General features: G+C 48.1%; 2 protein-coding genes across 2 annotated transcripts in view; both read left to right on the top strand.

Moving 5' to 3' along the window:
* The window catches only part of BCAS4 (breast carcinoma amplified sequence 4), a 1047728-nt gene that overhangs the window by 710579 nt on the left and 317558 nt on the right, over nucleotides 1-19591 (top strand). The window lies entirely within an intron of this gene.
* Nucleotides 1-19591, top strand: part of PARD6B (par-6 family cell polarity regulator beta) — a 76587-nt gene that overhangs the window by 197 nt on the left and 56799 nt on the right. The window lies entirely within an intron of this gene.

The raw sequence follows: 19591 nt of genomic DNA, 5'->3' as shown, positions 1-19591 counted from the left end.
GGGTACAGGGGGAACCTGAGCAGGGTGTGGGGTGCACCTGCTGTAATAGACAGGGGTCATAGGGGATGGGGGCACCTGCGAAGGAGGGTACAGGGGGCACCTGAGGAGGAGGAGGAGGAGGGGAACAGGGGGCACCTGCTGTAACGGAGAGGGGTGATAGGGGAAAGGGGGCACCTGAGGGAGGGTGCAGGGAGCACCTTCTCTAATGGAGAGGGGTGATAGGGGAAGGAGGGGTGTACAGGGGCACCTGAGGTGGGGATGGAGGGCACCTGAGGAGGAGGAGGAGGAGGAGGAGGAGGGGGGGTACAAGGGGGATCTGAGGAGGAGGGGTACAAGGGGGATCTGAGGAGGAGGAGGAGGGGTACAAGGGGGGATCTGAGAAAGAGGGGTACAAGGGGGATCTGAGGAGAAGGAGTGGAGGGCACGTGAGGAGAATGGGGGATCAGGGGTCATCTGAGGAGGAGGGTGTGGGGTCCACCTGCTGTAATGGAGAGGGGTGTACAGGGGCACCTGAGGTGGGGATGGAGGGCACCTGAGGAGGAGGAGGAGGGGGGGGGTACAAGGGGGATCTGAGGAGGAGGAGGGGTACAAGGGGGATCTGAGGAGGAGGAGGAGGGGTACAAGGGGGATCTGAGGAGGAGGGGTACAAGGGGGATCTGAGGAGGAGGAGGAGGAGGAGGGGTACAAGGGGGATCTGAGGAGGAGGAGGGGGGTACAAGGGGGATCTGAGGAGGAGGGGTGGAGGGCACCGGAGGAGGATGGGGGATCAGGGGTCATCTGAGGAGGAGGGTGTGGGGTCCACCTGCTGTAATGGAGAGGGGGGATAGGGGGCACCTGAGGGAGGGTGTGGGGAGCACCTGCTGTAATAGGGGTGATAGAGGAAGGAGGGGTGTACAGGGGGCACCTGAGGAGGGGATGGAGGGCATCTGAGAAGGTGGAGTAGGGTACAGGGGGCATCTGAGGAGGTGGAGGAGGGTACAGGGGGCTTCTGAGGGAGGGTGTGGGGAGCACCTGCTGTAATGAGGGGGTGTGATAGGGGGAAGAAGGGTGTACAGGGAAACCTAAGTTAGGGGATGGAGGGTACCTGAAAAGGAGGAGGGGGGTACAGGGGGCATTTGAGGAGAGGGAGGAGAGTACAAGGGGTACCTGAGGAGGAGGGGGTAGGGTGCACCTGAGGAGGGTTAGGTTTCAGGGGACATCTATAGGGGGGGAGGAGTGGGTGTAAGGGGTATAGAGGGTCATCTGTGGGAGGGAATGGAATGCACCTGATGGGGAGGGGAGTACAGGGGGCACTTTAGGAGGGTAGGGTTTCAGGGGACATCTATAGGGGAGGGGTGAGTGAAAGGGGTATAGGGAGGTCATCTGAGGGAGGGTATGAGTAATACAGGGAAATCTAGGGAAGGGTATGAGGGGTATAGGAGGGCACCTGATGGAGGGTATTAGTGAAGGGGAGGGGGAGGGGGGGGGGTACAAGGAGCACCCTAGAAGAAGTGTGCACATTGCATAGTTGGGCAGCCCTTACAAAATACAGGAGTAAGGAGTACCTGGGGGGTGCTGTGGGCACCTGATGTGAGGGGGCATCTGCTGAACTGCATTAGGGTAGTGGAGTCATATGCTGTATGAGAGGCCACAGAGGCACCTGTGAATAAGGAGGGAAAGACTGGCACCTGTGGGTGTAGGAGTGTATGGGGGGTAAAGATCACCTGGTGTAATGGAGGGTACGGGTGGTAGATGAAGGGTAACCATAAGATGAAACAGAGGCACCTGTTAGAGCAAGGAGTATAGGTGTGGCACCTGCTCCGTATAGGGGTATCTGAGAGGGAGGTGAAGGGCACCTGGTGTAATGGAGGGGGGTACTGGTTGTATCTGAAATGTAGAATTAGCATGCTACAGGGGGGGTACTGGTATCTGAAGGGTAGGAGTAGGATGTTATGGGGGCACATAGTGTAATGGAGGGGGGTACTTGTATCTGAAAGGTAGAAGTAGAATGCTACAGGGGGGGTACTGGTATCTGAAGGGTAGGATGTTATGGGGGGCACATGGTGTAACAGAGGGGGGTACTGGTTGTATCTGAAAGGTAGAAGCAGAATGCTACAGGGGGGTACTGGTATCTGAAGGGTAGGAGTAGGATGTTATGGGGGGCACATGGTGTAATGGAGGGGGGGGGGGGTACTGGTTGTATCTGAAGGGTACAAGAAGAAGGTTACAGGGGGCACCTGTTGGGTAAAGCAGGAAAGGTACAGGGGTATAAGTAGTGGGGGGGGGGGGGTGTAGGGAGCACCTGGGGGGATGTGACCCCTTCTGTAAAGCTTTTGGATGAAAGGGGCACTGGACTCATAGGCAAGGATGGTGGGGGGCATATGCGAGTGGGTAACTGAGGTGATGGAGGGTACTGGGGGTCCCTGATTGTGGAGGAGGTGGCACTTACTGGGGCACCTCTGCTCAGGGTGGAGGGCGGTGAGGGGGCTGAGCTCTCTATATGTTCCTATTCATCACATTGTTCCAGTATGATCAGTATCTTGTTTGCTGTTTATTAATGTATGTTATGGGAAGGGGGTGCCCATCCCCAACACAACCCCTGTGGGTACTTCCTGGACAAGCATGCCCCCCTGTGTAGACTGGACTATCCCCTGGTGTATTTGTACTGGTCCTGTATTGGTATTCGGTGTGTTTACACTGGTTACATAATTTAGGTGTGTGTGTGTATTTCAGTCTTAATTGTCAAAGCTAAATTTAGATTTGGGAACACGCTGCCAACCTGGGAGCCGAGGACATTGTCCTTCCCGCCTATTTATATAATCATTTGGGCTCCCTTCTCCCGCTGATCAGGGGTACAGAAACATATTTCATAAGCTCTGTGCTGGAAGGGTTAATGAGCTGGGTGACGGCGTTCCCGTGTACTTTGCGTGTTCTTTGTACCACAGGCTCTCTGCTTTAACCCCGTAGGTGCACAGAGCTGTACCAAAGTGCAAAGGGCATCCAAGATCGACTTTATAAGCTAAGTCTGTCTACAAGGGCGACCCACAGGCTTGCCTGGCCTCTCCTTTGTGCAAACAGTCATGAGAATAATTTGCAGAATACACATTCATTGGTGCCAAAAATGATCAGATGATTTAAGGTACAGGAAGCTCGTATTGCAATTGTTTTATGATAGAAATATATAGGTCAGTTTTGTTACCAGTACCTGGACACGGCTATTTTTGATGCAGATACTGGAAACCTTTTTGTCCTGATCCAAAGTGGCATGACTTTGAAAGTGTTAACTTAGGGTTAGAGCTAAGAGTTCAGCTTTGGGTTAAGTTTGAGGGGGTTGGGTGTAGGGTTACGTTGTAGAGGGTTATGGATAGGGGTACATTATAGGGGGTTATGGGTTGGGTGACGTTGCGTGGGGGTTATGGGTTGGGTGACGTTGCGCGGGGGTTATGGGTTGGGTGACGTTGTGCGGGAGGTTATGGGTTGGGTGACGTTGCGCGGGAGGTTATGGGTTGGGTGACGTTGCGCTGGAGGTTATGGGTTGGGTGACGTTGCGCGGGGGTTATGGGTTGAGTGACGCTGCGCGGGAGGTTATGGGTTGGGTGACGTTGCGCGGGAGGTTATGGGTTGGTTGACGTTGCGCGGGGGTTATGGGTTGGTTGACGTTGCGCGGGGGTTATGGGTTGGTTGACGTTGCGCGGGGGTTATGGGTTGGTTGACGTTGCGCGGGGGTTATGGGTTGGTTGACGTTGCGCGGGGGTTATGGGTTGGTTGACGTTGCGCGGGGGTTATGGGTTGGTTGACGTTGCGCGGGGGCTACGGGTTGGTTGACGTTGCGCGGGGGCTACGGGTTGGTTGACGTTGCGCGGGGGCTACGGGTTGGTTGACGTTGTGCGGGGGGGCTACGGGTTGGTTGACGTTGTGCGGGGGGGCTACGGGTTGGTTGACGTTGCGCGGGGGGGGGGGCTATGGGTTGGTTGACGTTGCGCGGGGGGGGGGGCTATGGGTTGGTTGACGTTGCGCGGGGGGGGGGGGGGCTATGGGTTGGTTGACGTTGCGCGGGGGGGGCTATGGGTTGGTTGACGTTGCGCGGGGGGGGGGCTATGGGTTAGTTGACATTGCGCGGGGGGGGGGGGGCTGTGGGTTGGTTGACGTTGCGCGGGGGGGCTGTGGGTTGGTTGACGTTGCGCGGGGGGGCTGTGGGTTGGTTGACGTTGCGCGGGGGGCTACGGGTTGGTTGACGTTGCGCGGGGGGCTACGGGTTGGTTGACGTTGCGCGGGGGGCTACGGGTTGGTTGACGTTGCGCGGGGGGCTACGGGTTGGTTGACGTTGCGCGGGGGGCTACGGGTTGGTTGACGTTGCGCGGGGGGCTACGGGTTGGTTGACGTTGCGCGGGGGCTAGGTGGGGGTTAGGTGTGTGGTTTGATTCCTAGGGGGTTGGGGGGAACGTGGTTAGGTTTTGGAGGGTTGGAGGGACGTGGTTAGGTTTGGGGAGTTGGGGCATGGTTAGGATTTAGGGGTTTGGGGAGTTGGGTGTAAGATTACATTTTAGAGTAAGATTTTACTGTCAGGGTTGCGTAGCCTGAGATTTGGGTTAGGGGTCAGTGATATTTTGGGTAATTTGTTTTCCAGCTACGATGGTCCATGCCGCCATCATATGACCTGAAAAATTCCACTGATCTGTTTTTCTGGTGACCCTTATTTCTCACATTGCTCACCTTCCATCCATCTTCTCCTATGTCCTATCGACTTATGTAGACAGATGATGATTTCCTGCGATTGCTGTGTACTTCAAAGGCAAGCCAGCAGATTCCAGTCTACTTCCATAGTGTGGATGACTGTTCTGGTGTTGCGTTAGACCTCCAATGATATTTGTATTTTGTTTCTTTGCATGCAGCGGGACAAACATAGTCTTAGGGCTCATTCATACCAGCATTGGCCAAAACATAGAAAAGGCAATTTTGCTTTAATATCCTTTTGCTTTAGTTTGCTACACTGAGAAAGAAATGTTGCCATTTTGCACAATGCTTTCCAGTAATGTATCGCAACACTCAAAGAAGTAGCATTTTAAAGTTACAGTTTAGGTTGAAGGATGTTCATGATTACTGTTGACTAGGTAAATTCTTTAATGCATATCTAGAGTGCATTTTTATTTTTTATTTTTGTGGAAGTGATCTTGGGGGCAAGAATGCTTCGGTGGAGTTATAATTAGCCCTGGTTGTCTTGATAAGTGCCAGACAGATCTTCCCGGTGACGTCACTGCTTGAACCGGTTCTAATCCATAGCAGCAGTGGCCGTGAGCTAAACGGCTTTGACACGGCTCCTTGGCTGGCTCGCAGAATTTGCTGTTTCTGCAGGTGAGCTCTGGCAGCCTCTGCACCTGCTATAAAACCTGGGACTTGACTGCTGCGGATTTTTACTGCCACTATTTATAGGCTGCTCCTGGCAAAGCACAGCAGTAAAATCAGCGTTTCGTGGCATATGTGCATTCTGTAGTGTTTTTTTATTTCCGCCAGGACTCTTGTCCCTGTACCGCAAAATGCCTGTGTAGGCACGTTCCTAGATAATATATGAGGGAAGTGAAATTGCTTTGTGTGGTTATCTAGAGCAGTGCGTTTGATAACTCGCAGATATGTGGAATTTCGTAAAACAGGAGGAAGGCTGCACTTCCATGAAGAGATTACAGTTGTAATAGTTTACAATTAAATGTTAGTAACATTGCATTTGGAAGTAAATGTGTGAGAAGCTTCTGGTAGAGCCTGCTGTTTGCTGCCCAGTTGTGTCTAAGCTGGTTCTAGACCACAGGTGTCGAACACAAGGCCCGCGGGCCGAATGCGCACCCCCCCCAGGTCATTTTATGTGGCCCTCGCACCTCTCCTGTAGCTGCGGCACCCCACTTTTCTCTGCCCCCACCTTGTCTCAGTAGTCGGCAACGAAGGACAGAACTCCTTTGCCAGATCCTGTGCTTCTCTGTGCTGCTGCAGTAAGGATCGTCTTTGCCCCCCCCCCCCTTTTCTCAGCAGTCTGCAGCAGAGAGGACGACAGAACTCATCCTACAGATCCTGCACCTCCCTGTGCAGCCACAACACCACCTTGTCTCTGCCTCCCCTGGTCCCAGCATTCAGCAGACTCTGTAATGGCGCTTTTCCACTGCATGGAACCGAACGGTTCAGCTCACTTTTGTGCTTTTCCACTGCTGGTACCACATGGTACAGTGTAGGAACGGTTCGGTACGGCGGCGCTTTTCCACTGCATGGAACCGAACGGTACGGCTCTCAAAAACAGTACCTACTCGATTGTGGTTCCAACAGGTACCATAACCGGTACCATATCCCACAATCCTTTGCATGCAGTCACTACTAGCCACTGATTGGTCAGAGAATCCCACCCCGTTGTTATCCCACCCACTTTACTTTAGTGGAAAAGCAAACCATACCGTACCGAACCGTTCCAACACCGTACCATGCGGTACCAGCAGTGGAAAAGCAAACCGGGCCAAGCAGGGCTGAGTAGAGCCGAGCCGGTACTTGCAGTGGAAAAGTGCCATAAGTGGACTCCAGCCCTCCTCTGGTTGTCCTCCAGACCTTGCATTTTCTTCTTCCCAGATCCACCCGCCTCTTCTTCCTGGCAGTAGCACCAGGTAAGGGGTTGCATTGTGATGTAAGGAAGGGTGGGTGACTCTTGATTTCTGATGGTGGGGGGGCTCTTGACATCTCATGTAAGGGTGTAAGGGGGCGTGGGATGCTCTGGAATCTAATCCTACAGATATAACCGGCCCTTTGAGGGCAACCATAATGCTGATGTGGCCCGCGGTGAAATTGAATTTGACACTCCTGTTCTAGACAGTGAAGCCGAGTGAGTTTTTAACTTGCCGGCTCCCAAAACTCCTCCAAGAGTCAAAAATATGCGGCCTCTTTGCCGATGGGCCTTGGCGCCGAGCGGCTGCATATTGACGTGCATTCATGCAAATACAGCTGTGCCTACCCTGGCACTGTTACTGGCAGCTAACGGAAAGCTCTCTGAAGCGGGTAGCTTTCCATTACATGTTGTAAGATTTAAAAGTTGGATTTGGTGTGAACGGGCTTAAAGGTGAACTAACACCGGACAACCCCCCCCCCCCCCCCCATTCCCACTGGACTTACCTCTAGGGTAGCCCAGCTTTTAGCACCCCTAGAGGTCAAAGGATCTGAAATCCCCCGTTCTTCTTTTTGTCCATGCAGTGCTTCTGGGAGAGACCAGATCGATTCAATGTGATGGTGCTGGTCAATTAGAATCAATTTGGTCCAGAAGCACCGCAGGTGGACAGCCCCGTTCACAGCAGAACGCACTGCATCAGGTGCCAGTGTTAAGTTAATGACACCGCAAATGCAATGCGCTTGCCTGCACCAGATTGCATAAGGTAAAAGTACCATGCGATCTTGTTGCAGTGCAATTCTAGAAGTAATGCATGCGCTACTTTTGGTGGGATTTGAGCCCATTCAAAATGAATGGTCTCAGTTCTCACCGCAGTGAATCGCACCTAGTGTGATCTGCACTGAAGAGCGGGGATTTCAAATTCCTGGACCACTGGAGCAGCTGTGGTTGGTGCTGGCAGCTTGGCAACCACAGATGTAAGTGGGGGGGGGGGGGGGGGGCTTCTAACAGGAACCTGAATCAAAGCAAAAAAGGAATTTGGAGGAGTCATTTTGTGAGAATACTGTACATAAATAAATTGAGCCCGGAAGCTGAAAGGTGAGTATTGTGCCTTGGGGGGTGCTGGGCTTTAATGGCCCGTGCACCTGATCCAAACATCGGACGCAAAATACCGCTTTCTAAGCGATCGTACGATAGTCGGATTGTTAGTACGGAGCTTTCGAGAGCCGATCACGACAGTTCATCCAATTTATTATCCGATCGGACGCGACAGTTCATCCAATTTATTATCCGATCGGACGCGACAGTTCAGCCAATTTATTATCCGATCGGACGCGACAGTTCATCCAATTTATTATCCGATCGGACGCGACAGTTCATCTGATTATTATCCGATAGGACGCGGCGGTTCACTTGAATTATTATCCAATCGAACAAGCACAAAAATGTTTCTCGCACAATTTTCATTCAATTAGTACAGTTGTCCGAAAATGCAATACACATTACATCACTTACGAATTTTTATCCTGTCGTACGAGAATTTTCGTAATTTCTCCATTTTCGATATGTGACTAGCAGGCAAAAAAAAACGGGACGATCTGTCGTCCGATTTTCGGATCGAGTGTACGGGCCATAACCTGTTCCTTTGCTCTGCACAGGCAATGCACTGGTTTGCTTCAAATGTAATCATGGCTTGTTATCTCTAGAACTAGAGATAACCGCAAGGTGAGTTTGCTGTGCTGGAGTCCCAAGGCTACAATAGTGCAGCGCTAGAAAGCTAAATTCATATAGAAAGAAGTTCATAAAAAGAGGACACGCAGGCTCCCAATGGTGTTAAGATGTGCATCAAGGTAATCTCTACATCCCTGCATACCCTCCACCATAGAGACTGCTAGCTGCTCACCTCAAACAATGGACCCCTGATTTAACAGGTGGGTAAATCGTACATGCCCATAAAGGCTATCAATCTTTGCAATGCAGCCTAGGATGTTCCCCTATTGCTGGTATATAATCCAACTTGATGGAATGACTTGTGAAGCAGAATAGACTGTTACAGATATATGCATAGGCAAAGCCCTCCTAGATCATATCACGGACGTGGTCTCCAGACATAGGCGGTCTGGTATATGCAGAGCGTTCAATACATTCAATAGAAGAAATATAGTGCTGTCTGCTACAAGTCCATTTATTAAGAAAAAAACAAATCCCTTACAAAACTGGCACGTAAACCAAGTGCGGGTGCAGAGCACTCAATTCATTCAATAGAAGAGATAGGCGCATGTGACGTGACTCCTTCCCTTATGCGTTTCGTCCCAGGGGCTGGACTTCACCAGCTGGAATGTAACGCGTACGGGGAGGAGTCACGTCACCCGTGGCCATCTCTTCTATTGAATGTATTGAACGCTCTGTACCCACACTTGGTTTAAATAGGAAGTAAACTTCCATCTTTAATTTTTACCTGTAGGTAAGCCTATAATGATGTAGTGTAAATATCTCCTAAACATGCCCTGTTGTAGGATGTGGAGTTGTAGCAGAGAGCACTATATTTCTTCCATTTTTTTTGCATATACCAGACCGCCTATGTCTGGAGACCACGTCCGTGATATGATCTAGGAGGGTTTTGCCTATGCATATATCTGTAACAGTCTATTCTGCTTCACAAGTCATTCCATCCAGTTGGATTATATACCAGCAATAGGAGAGCATCGCAAAGATTGATACCCTTTATGGACATTTATGAATGACCCATCTGTTAATTCAGAGGTCCATTGTTTGAGGTGAGCGGCTAGCAGTCTCTATGGTGGAGGTTATGCAGGGATGTACCCATTGAGAGATTACCTTGATGCACCCCTGTACACCATTGGGAGCCTGCTGTTTTTATGAACTTGTTTTTTCTACAAGAATTTCTTTCTATATGAATTTAGCTTTGTAGCGCTGCACTATTGTATTTTATGTTGATCTCTGGGGTTTTGTATCATTTGCCTTAAGTGTACAGCTGCTAATATTTTTTTAATTTTGCGCTGATTTTTATATTTTCTGTTGTCAAACCTAGAATGTTTCATAGTGTTCCCACTTCACCTTTCCCCTGGATTTATTTATTTTATGTTCTAGAACAGTGGTCTCCAAACTGCAGCCCTTTGTTTGCTATTTATCATGCCTTTGGGGCATTATTCCCTCCACTGTCACTAACAGTGGGGCATAGTTACTGACACTGACATTGGGGCACTATTCCTCCCACTGATACCAATGATGGGGCGCATTGCCTCCCACTGATTTTGATGGTGGGGCACTGTGCCTCCCATTGGTTCGAACAGGTTGGGGCGCTGTGCCTCCCATTGGTTCGAACGGGTTGGGGAGCTGTGCCTCCCATTGGTTCGGACGGGTTGGGGTGCTGTGCCTCCCATGGGTTGGGGCGCTGTGCCTCCCGTTGGTTTTGGACGGCTTGGGGCGCTGTGCCTCCCGTTTGGTTTTGGATGGCTTGGGGCGCTGTGCCTCCCCGTTGGTTTTTGGACGGCTTGGGGCGCTGTGCCTCCCCGTTGGTTTTTGGACGGCTTGGGGAGCTGTGCCTCCCGTTGATTTTGGACAGCTTGGGGAGCTCTGTGCCTCCCGTTGGGTTTTGGACGGGTTGGGGCACGCTGTGCCTCCCATTGGGTTTTGGACGGGTTGGGTCGCGCTGTGCCTCCCGTTGGGTTTTGGACGGGTTGGGGCGCGCTGTGCCTCCCGTTGGGTTTTGGACGGGTTGGGGCGCTGTGCCTTCCAATCATGGGGCATTGTCTTCTCCCTCTGAAGCCAGGACATTTTCTACTCTCAATGGCCACAGTGTAGCCCCCCCCCCCCCCCCTAAAGTTTGAAGGGCAGTAAACCCGATCCTTTGTTTAGAAGGTTTGGAGAGCTGCTGTTCTAGAATTTGTAGCTGTGGAAGTGAGAACACACCAAGGTGATTCAGGGATACAAAGCTAGGTCAGGTAGATCTTTCAGGATCCCAAAATGGTAAATGATTTATAATGTAGTGAGTGAACATACGGTTCTCTGGGTGATATGGGCCCATTATTCTTCTCTTGTCTCTGCAGATGTCCTAGCAGGCTCCTTTCTTGCCTGGATCACAGAGTGCTTAATCGGGAGGATACAAAAGGACTTTTTTCTACTTTATTTTTCTCACGTCACCCGGGGCTCCACCATACCCTCTCCTTTCCTCCCCCTTTCCCCTGCCTTTTTTTTTCACCCCTGGGTTTCTAATTCTTGCTTTCTTTTTCTCCTATTCTGACACCACTATGTTGATACAAGCATGTTATGCCATAATTGGTTTTGCCTTTTATGGAGTCCTAAAATTAGCACAGAGAAAGATTCTCATGTGTTTATTCATGCTGTTCATTTTTATTTCTGGTATCTCGGTAAGCTCTGGTTTGTGATCAACTTATAATTTCTTTAAAAAGTTTCTAACTCAACAGTGTTTTGCCAACTCCCCTTTCCTTCCACTTCCTCCCTCTGCGGCCGCGGCCTGCGACATCACTTCCTGCCCTGCAATGCGTCCTGGGAGCTCTTACTCATCACTCCCAGGAGGCAATGGGCAGTGACGTAGGCGGCCGGCCGCTCCTCTCATCGCGTTATTTGCAAACAAGAAATAACGCGATAATGGGCGTCCCTATGGAAACCCTTACTATGCCGATCGCATAGTACTGGGCATGCGCGAGATTTCGCGCTGCATTTATCTGCCCCCTCCAGCTAGAAGCAGGGCATACATTTGCATACTGTGGCTTCAGGTGACCAGAACAAAGATGGCGGCGCTCAGCAAACGTTTTATAAAGTAAGATTTTATGATTGCCAATCAATTATTAAACTGTGTAAAACCGGATTAGCGGATGTATGAAGAGCGGTGGATCACTGGGAAGTATATTAAAAAAAATAAAATGATTCTGTGGCCGGAACTCCGCTTTTAATAGGTGCGATTTCAAGTAGCACCATTTGAAAAAGTTACTGCAGTATTTTTTTGTGATTTCATGTGCGACTTCCATTGACATCTGTTGCATGAAATTGCAGAGATGTTGGCAATCTGCAGATAAAATCGCACTGTCCTGGGGCTTTGAAGTAGCGCAAAGCTGTACAAATAACACAGCCAATACTACCACACACCTCCTCTGTTCATTGTGACTGACACCAGCTGTTCACTATTACCAGCAAAAAGGCTTCACATATCCATGTTCTGTGGTTCCTGGGGTGGATTTGATTTAAATCACTAGTTAAGAGGCTTGATTTAAATCAACTCGATTTAAATCCTAATTTTTAAAGTGCAACTGTCTGTCACGCAGCGGCTCTTCCTCTGACCCGCTGTTGACTCTACGACTGTCCCATTCACTTTAATGGGACGGCTGGTGATGCGGCAGTGACACAACAAGATGAGGAACGTGGCAGCAGCAGGTGAGTGGATGCCCGCTAACAGGCCCTGCCATGATGGCCCTGAAATGACAGGTGCTCTTTAAGAGCCGTTCACACTATGTTGGATCCGACTAGGGGGCGACCTGTGAAGTCGCGTGCAGCGCAACTTCGGCACTACTTGCACGGACGTGATAAAATGAATGTCTATGCAAGTTGCTCCAGGTCGCCCCGAAGTAGTACAGGACCCTTTTTCTAAGTCGGAGCGACTTGTGTCGCTCCTATTAGAACCGGTCCTGTACTACTCAATGGACCGCGACGGTGCACGACTTGCCAGGCTGACCAAGTCGCTTGACAAGTCGTATTAGTGGGAATGGACACTAAATGTAAGGACTCATTCTTAATGGTAGTTAGAATTTTTAATTTTTGCAAAGAAAATGAAGGTTTCCTATTTAGAATAATAAGTTGTCAGGTTAGTAAATCAGCGATTCTCAAACCGATTCAATCATACAGTTTGTAGTGTACATAGATTTGCAAAACAATGGGATAAAGGAATATTCTTGAAGTTAGTTTTATCTCATGGTTACTGTGAAATTGTGTGAATACCTCCAATGCGAGGTAATTTCAGCTTGGATTCATTAAATGAGTTTACCAAAAATGTAAATATTGCAGAATATACAGACTTATGGTACATAACTAATCTCCATTTCATATGTATGAAAAATAAATGATCTGAAGCATCACAGCAACCACCTCCATCCCTAATATTGTATACAACAGGGGGGGGCGTAAGGATAATGGGACTTTATATGAGGTAGGTTGCTATTGCAAATATCCAAATGAAAATAAAGATAAAATAGTTTCAAAATATTCGTTTATTTCTTGCTGCACGATAAAAGAATAGATCATGCAGCAATAATCAATAAATAGAATCTCGCATATTCACAGTACAGATACAGACAATTCAGGTATGGACATACAAAGGGTAGTAAAGGAAATGTCTTGCTAGGCATATATACATAATAGATATATAATAGCAGATACAAATATCATACAACAGCATATATATATCAAATACATAGCAAGAATACATCCAGTGGCTCATGGGCTCTTTCATACATATTGCGTAATCCATGTCCTGATAAATCTTCATATTTTATGGCTCTACGCGTTTCGTGGAGTTATCATCCACTCTTCAGGAGCTTAGTACAAATTTTCTGTAAATAAGAGCTAGTTAAGGCTAAAAAGATCATATATGGATAAAGGAAACACACCGATAAGTTCCCTCAAAAGTTTTCAAAAAATCTAGAACTCCGATACTTATTAAAAACAACAAAGAAAATCACAGAGAAAAATCGCATAGTCTCCCGTTGCTGAGTACACTCCATTTCATGCTGAATAAACTAAATGAATAATGTATCTTAAAAAAGAAAACGATCTTTAGATAGATTATTACTCCAAAAGCATTTTAATAAAATAAATTGGGAAAAAAAAAAATCCGATTTTCTCTTTCACTGACGGACACAGCACTTTATCTTCTTGACCATAAGGTTATACTGCCCCCTACAGGGACATTAGGCAGAGAAAAAGCTTGAACACGCCTATGGGGCAGTCCCTGGGGGAATATACTTCCACTTCCTGCTATAGATATTCAGTTTTTTCTGCCTAGTCAGGAGTAAGGACCTCGTTCCTTGCTGGCATCTCTGGTCCTGGCATTTTATTTCTTTTTACATGGAATTGTTTCTGTTTTAGAGGACTTGTCCTCTTTGAGGGTGTTTTTTTTTTTTTTTTTTTTTTTCAGGTGAGCTCCAGTTGTGACAGTTGAGCTCCAATTAACTGGTTGGCTGGCAATGTTTAGCCTTGGGAAAGTTTTTTTTTTTTTCTGCTGTTCCCACCCCTCATATTTTGACACTGCTTTGGGACGTCACTACGGTCATGAAGATGAAGAGCTGTGTCCGTCAATGAACGAAAGAGAAAAATTGGATTTTTGACTTTCCGTAAAAATCCATTTCTCTGATGATCATTGACGGACAGAGCTTTTTATCTTCATGACCGTAGGGTTATACTGACCCCTATGGAAGCAGGACCCTAGGCAGAGAAAAGCTTGAACACGCCTATGGGGCAGTCCCTGGGGGTATACTCCAAATTCCTGCTATAGGTATTCAGGTTTGTAACGAGCAATGTCTCTAGAAGGGAAAAACCCAACTCCATAGAGGGGTGGGTGCTGTGTCCATCAATGAGCGAAAGAGAAAAATTGGATTTTTTTTACTTTCCGTAAAAATCTATTTCTCTGATGTTCATTGACGGACAGAGCTTTTTATCTTCGTGCCCGTAGGGTTATACTGCCCCCTATGGAAGCAGGACCCTAGGCAGAGAAAAGCTTGAACGCGCCTATGGGCAGTCCCTAGGGGTATATTCCCATGTCCTGTTATAAGTATTCAGGTTTGTAACCGAAGAGAAAAACCCAACTCCATAGAGGGGTGGATGCTGTGTTTGTCAATGAACGAAAAGCGAAAATGGGATTTTTGACTTTCCGTAAAAATCCATCTCTCTGATGTTCATTGACGGACACAGCTCCCACCCCTCTATGGAGTTGGGTTTTTTTCCTACTGACGCTGCTTGTTACAAAACTGAATACCTATAGCAGGAAGAGGGAGTACCCAGGACTGCCCCATAAGCAAGCTCAAGCTTTTCTCTGCCTAGTGTCCTACTCCTATAGGGGGCAGTGTAACCCTACAGTCAAGAAGATGAAAAGCTGTGTCCATCAATGGACATCAGAGAAATGAATTTTACGGTAAGACAAAAATCCCATTTTATTGATGGTTATTCACCCTGGTTGTCCCTCACCATTATTATCCATGTCAGGGACTTGCATTACTCATAACCCTTCCTGCGGAGGGGATTCGGTGCTGCCAGGGACTGCTTCGAAGCTGCAAGTAGCAGTAACTGTCGGGTGCCTGAGTTGTAACTCAGCTGCTTAAGGCCGCTTTATAATTACCTTACAATGCGGTAGTTCTGGTTTTTGTTTTTGAACACAATATGGTTTTCGCTGTAATTGGCATGAGTAGAACAGCATAGCCCGAGCATTCATGGAATAGTCGATAGTCTTTCATCTGCAGTACGGCGAGGGAGCACTCTGGCTGTCATCCAGCATTGACTTACATTTACAGTGAGTGTGGAATCACTGGGGTCTCTCCCTAATATACAGCTCTGGAGCATGACCATTTCCTAAAAAATGCCAGGGCAAGTATTGGTTGCCGACTCCTCTAATAACAGATTAACCACTTAAGGACCGCCCGCCGCAGTTATACTGCGGCAGGCAGCTCCTCCTGCGCAAACCGACGTAGGCATACGTCGGTCGCGCGCCTGCAGCTAGGGGGACAGCGTGCGCCGGCGGCAGCGCGCTCCCCTCCCCACTCGGCAGTGGGGACGCCGATGCACGAAGCAGGCGGCTCTGATTGCTGCCTGACACCCACGATTGTTCCCCGCGGAGAGAGGACGGTCGGCAGTTGTAAACACAGCTGACCGTTCTTCTCCCTGGAATGATCACAGAGCTCCTGTGATCCTTCTATATAGGATCACAGGTCTCTATGGTCATTTCACAAGCCACTCCCCCCCCACAGTTAGAATCACTCCCCTAGGCTCACATTTAACCCCTTGATCACCCACAGTATTAACCTCTTCCCTGCCAATGTCATTATTACAGTAACAGTGCATATTTTTAGCACTGATTACTGTAGTAATGTCACTGGTCCCCCCCAAAAGTGTAAAAAAATGTCAGTTAGGGGTCCGATCTGTCCGCCGCAGTGTCGCAGTTCTGTTAAAAATTGCAGATCGCCGCCATTACTAGTAAAAAAAACAACCATAAAAATGTCATAAATTTCCCGTTAAAAAAATGACCTAAATCTTTCCCGCAGTTTGTAGATGCGATAACTTTTGCGCAAACCAATCAAAATACGCTTATTGCGGTTTTTTTTTTTTTTTGTAGCACAAAACAAATTGGCCTAAAATGTTATAAAAGTTTGATTTTTTTTTTTTTATTATTTTTTTTTAATTTTTTTTTTGGGAATGCTATATAGCAGAATGTGAAAAATATTATTTTTTTTTTTTTTTTCTGAATTGTCGCTCTTTTTTTTGTTTATAGCGCAAAAAATAACCGCAGAGGTGATCAAATACCACCAAAAGAAAGCTTTATTTTTGGGGGAGAAAAAGAACATCAATTTTATTTGGGTACAGCGCCGCACAACGGCGCAATTGTCCGTTAAAATAACACAGTGCCGAATCGCAAAAAATGGCCTGGTCATTAAGGGGGTAAATCCTTCCGGCCCAGAACTGGTTAAGAAAAAAATTTCCGGTATATAGTACAGCCCTGCATTCTTCAGGACCTTTCAGAGATAAGTAAAGGGGGGGGCTTAAAGTGTAAGTCCAGGCAAAACCTAACTAACGCTAAACCTGCTCTCTGCTACATTCTAACCCTAATCTATCTAACCCTGTAAAGAAAAAAATCGCTCTGCTTACCTATTCTTCAGCCAGCCCGGTCCCCAGCGATGGAAGGTCTGTGCGGGAGAGGACTGACAACGGCTGTGAAATGCCTGGGAAGTGACATCACCCATAGAGTTACTATAGGGCAGTGATGGCGAACCTTGGCACCCCAGATGTTTTGGAACTACATTTCCCATGATGCTCAACTACACTGCAGAGTGCTTGAGCATCATGGGAGATGTAGTCCCAAAACATCTGGGGTGCCAAGGTTCGCCATCACTGCTATAGGGGTTCCGTTGTCTGCGGTCTCTCCTGCACCCGCCTCCACACTGAAGCCGCCGTGAAACAGCTGATGTTGGGACTGGCCCGGATCGGCTGCAAAATGAGTAAGTATAGGAATTTTTGCTTTACGGCAGGGATATGCAAACTGTTGCAAAACTACAAGTCCCATAATGCCTCTGGGTGTCATGCTTGTGGTTGTCAGAGTCTTGCTATGCCTCGTGGGACTTGTAGTTCTGCAACATCTGGAGGGTAACAATTTGCATATCCCTGCTTTACAGGTTTAGATAGATTAGAGTTGGAATGTGGCAGAGAGCAGGTTTAGCGTTGGTTAGGTTTTGCCTGAACTTCTACTTTAGGCCGGCCCCTTTCACACTTGCTGCTCCGTCGGCGGATCGATCCCCCACTGAGCAGGCGGATGGCAGCTCTGTCTCCACGCTGTGTGCGGAGACGGAGCTGTCAGGTCCCCGCTCTTCTGTATCGGGGAATCGGATGAGAATGGACCGCCTGTCCGTTCTCATCCGATCCGATCCACCAGATGGATGGGAAAATAGGGTTTCCATCCGTCCGGATTTGACGGACAGGATCGGATCGGATGTCGGAGGACATGTCTCCGCAGGTTTTTTTTTTTCTTTTTAAGAAGCTATTCTACAGCTTTAATTGTTCTGCCTGTTTGTGTCTGTGTCAGATATAATTACTGTTCAGCTCTCACCTGCACTAGACTGAGAGACTCAGGGAGCGTGGAATAGGTAGTGTCCGTTCTTGGGGCTCTTTCACACGGTCCGCCTCCGTAAGCGGATCCGTGCTGCTCAGCGGGGATCGATCCGCCGATCCCTGCTGAGCCGGCGGATGACAGCTCCGTCTTTCCTTCCGGAGAGGAAGGTGTCGCAGCCCCCGCTGCTCTCTATGGGGGATCGGATGAGAGCAGACCGCCTGTCCTCTCTCATCCGATCCAATCCCTGAACGGATGGAAAAATAGGGATCCATCCAGATTTCACGGACAGGATCGGATGCGGGTGTCAGCGTAGGTGTCTCCGCTGACATCCGCTGCCCCATAGAGCTGCATGAAGGATCCGATCAGATCCTCCTAAAAAACTTTTTTTTTTTTTTTTTTTTTTTTACTGTTTACTTCTGCTTGAACTGCAGCATAGACGAATCAGGGCAGTGCTTTGTGACAGAGCTTTGTAAATCTCAGGACAGGGTAGACAAATACAAATCCTTAACAGTTTGAATTGGCTCCTTCTTATGTTTTTTGTCTCTGTATTTAGCGGTTTGTCTGGAGTTCAACTGTTACATCTGGATAGGAGATGCATGTTGTGCCTGTGCTTGAACAGGACTGGCCATGTTCCCTAAGGTTTAACCTCTCATTTTAGTTGCTGTATTGCATTCCGGTAGCTGTAAAAGTTTCTGTACCTTAATAAGCCGCTTTCCTCTCCGGCTGTGAGCGTTATATAATGCAGGAATGTGCTGCCCTTGCCCTCTTTTCTTGGTAAGGGTGCAGAGCATACCAAGAACCTTTATTGAAGCTCCCTCTTCAGACTGGCAGACTTTTCTCCTTTGTGTAGGTCGGCTGCTCAGCGAGAGAGACAGGTTTGTGTAAATCTTATTCTATTGAACACTCGAAGAAACTTCATTGGATTTTCAATGCTCTGTGAACAATACAGTGATTTAGAGAACCTGTCATTAGTTCTTCATACCAAACTAGTATAGCACTGAGCAATGTGGAAGTCCAAGGCTATCCATACTTTAAGAGCCCATTCACACTAGCGCGACTTGTGTGCCCTCTAGTCGCCACAAGTCGCTTGACATAACAAAAGCAATCAGTGCCGTCTTAATTGGCACTACTGAAGTCGCTCCGACTTCAGAAAAGGGTCCTGTACTACTTTGAGGCGACTTGTGATCTGACTTGTCCCATATACTTCAATGGGAGTCGCCTCCTTATCTTAATTGAAGCGACTTGTGATCCGACTTTCCATAAAAATGGTCCTGAACAAGAAAAAAAGAGCATTTTTCTTATAATTTTTAGTAGCACATGAATATGGCTTCTCTACACCTGGCCGTTTTTGTTGCAGGCATTTATCGGGCATTTTTGGAGGCAGGCATGACTTTTTTTGGATTTAGGGTCTGGGGGGTCTAAAAGGTGTACCTGTGAAGTTTCAGCTCTGTAGCATGTCCAGAACCAGAAAAAAAAATAATTTTTCTTATAATTAATACAGCAGTGTGGCGGCTTCTCTACACCTTGCATTTTTTGGGCGTCTTGCTCTTTTTTTTTTTTTTTTTTTCTGGTTCTGGACATGCTACAGAGATAAAACTTCACAGGTACACTTTTTAGACCCCCCCCCCCCCCCCCCCAGACACTAAAGACATGCCTGCCTCCAAAGACGCCCAAAAAGTGCCCGATAAATGCCAGCAAAAAAAAAAAAAAACAGGAAAGGAAAATTAGGTCACAACACATCATATTCTGATTGGCCAAATACAAAGTCGTCTATCATATAAGTCGCGTAAAAAAATTCACAAGTCGCGCTAGAAGTCGCCCCTTATGAGGTGACTTAGAGGTCGCGGCAGTGTGAACCGAGCCTAAGCGTGTTTCTTTCCTTCAACCATGGGTTAAAAGAGAGAAAAAAATTGCTTGATTCCCTCCCGCTGCGCTATTGTATTCTGGGAGAGAGCCTTCCCCTCCAGCAGAATACCCACTTCTGACTGCCCGATAGCAATTTTATTGTTACAGGGCAGCAGCTGTGTGCCGGATCACATATATATATATATTTGATTCTTCCTTTACCACCTGAAGGGGGCGCACAAATGACAATTCGCAGCAGAAGCATATCTGCAGGTGTCGGGCACTCAGTTGTC

This window comes from Pelophylax lessonae, assembly GCF_965119305.1.
Source record: "Pelophylax lessonae genome assembly, chromosome: 11".
In the NCBI taxonomy this organism is placed as follows: Eukaryota; Metazoa; Chordata; class Amphibia; order Anura; family Ranidae; genus Pelophylax; species Pelophylax lessonae.
This window is presented reverse-complemented; position numbering and strand designations above follow the sequence as displayed.